Source organism: Suricata suricatta, chromosome 2, assembly GCF_006229205.1.
Source record: "Suricata suricatta isolate VVHF042 chromosome 2, meerkat_22Aug2017_6uvM2_HiC, whole genome shotgun sequence".
NCBI classification, from domain to species: domain Eukaryota; kingdom Metazoa; phylum Chordata; class Mammalia; order Carnivora; family Herpestidae; genus Suricata; species Suricata suricatta.
The window spans coordinates 91,805,650-91,807,675 of NC_043701.1; positions in this window are offsets into that span (position 1 = coordinate 91,805,650).

Consider the following 2,026-nt stretch of genomic DNA (forward strand, 5'->3'; position numbering starts at 1 on the left):
CTTGCAGTTGGTGGCTTTGAGCCCCACATCCTGCTCTGTGCTGATGGCTCAGAGCCTGGAGCCTGTTTCAAATTCCATGTCTCCCTCTTTCTCTGCCCCTTCCCCCTGCTGATGCTCTGTCTCTGTCTCAAAAATAAATTAAAAAAATAAAAGAAGAAGAAGAAGGTCCTCAGCAAACCACCATCACCACCAAAAAACAACAAATGCTAAAATACCACCATTTCACTAAGCTTCTTAAAGACTACAATGATTGTTAGCAAGCTACTGAATGTATTGATATTACATGTCCTTAGAATTTTCTATCTAAGTTTAAATGCAACCAAATGCAAAACGCTAGTTTTATTTTCCTATTTTATTCAAAGTATCCTTATCCTTAAAACTAACTGGCATTTTGTTTCTCTCCACAGTGCTAAAAAAAAAAAGTGTTTGCCCAAAATAAATATGAAAAATGCCTCAGAATAATAACATCATGCTGAATCTCATGATCCATGACCTCTACAATGTTTTCTTAATATCACAATTTAATGGAAATTTTGAAAATGTTTTGCTATTATTAAGAGCACTCCCCAAAGGATATAAAGTATTGGTTAATATACAGTGTCAGATACAATTGTAAATGGTCAAAGTATACAACTTATTGAAAATACTGTTCATATAAAATATTCTCAAAATGAGTTGTCAAAAACAACTCGATTCAATAACATGTTTCCCGGGCTGCCTGGGTGGCTCAGTTGGTTAAGCATCCAAATCGGCTCAGGTCATGATCTCACAGTCCATGGGTTCGAGCCCCACATCCGGCTGTGTGTTGACAGCTCAGAGCCTGGAGCTTGTTTCAGATTCTGCATCTTCCTCTCTCTCTGCCCTCCCCCCACTTGCTCTCTGTCTTTGTCTCTCAAAATAAAATAATAAAGACATAAAACTTTTTTTTTCAAATAACATGTTTTCCTTCTCCCACTAGCGTGAGACCACAGATAAGAATTTAACACCGATGGATAATATGTTCCTAGAATCATGTTTGTAGGTATGTATGTAGTATCTCATTCCATCGTTTTACAAACTCAGGAGCATCGTGGGTTTGTTTTTCTTTTTCCATTTTTCAATGCTAGTTCAAGTTCTCTTCTTCTTCAAGAGAAGACATTACTAACTCAGTCAATAACAGCTATTATATATTCTACAATCAAAATTCACTAGAATATGTAAACTTCAAATATTTGTTAAACTAATGGATGCTATTAAATCAATATTCCAATGTACTTTCACTCTAGTTTCCAAACTTCACTGAGTCAGGACATATGCAAATGAGGATGCAGGTTAACTCATCCTGAATTCATGCGTATGAAAGCTGATTTTGCTTACATACCAGCCTAACATCTGTTTACAATATGAGGCAAGAATGATTTTAGGAACATTTTAAATATGCTATCAGTGACTTATTTTTTCTTGGCCCATCCTTTAACGGTCGGACCTGATATAACTGGAGTATAGTCTGATGGACTATATACATGTGAACTTCAGGAAGACAGTTCATAAGTCTTCACAAATTATCTTGAGCAGGGGCACAAGCTAGCGCTGGACCGTTCGAAGGGTCAGTCCCGCCCCGCTCACAGAGCTTTTCACAAAGGACCATCTCTGGGGTGCTGGTAGTGGTAGTGTGTAAAGTCAAACGTGCAGCCCCTGTCAAGATGGAAATTTCTGAGGCACCCCAGGATCGTTTTTTGAACGGAGAAATCCAACCCTTTTTTATGATCTTTGATTTTGGAACCACCAAAAAGAATAAGAGCATGGGCGAGAATTAAACCTTAACAGAGTCCGTCCATTTTTAGGGTACCAAAGATCACATGTAATTTCCTCAAACTGATAGTAATTAAGTCTTTTTATCTTCTTATAATGCCCATAAGCAAGAAGATACATCCTGTCTTGGGACTTTAATTTTTTTTGTTTTTTTTCAAGTTTTTATTTTTTTATTTTTGAGAGACAGAGAGAGACAGCATGAGCAGGGGAGGGTCAGAGAGAGAGAGAGAGAGAG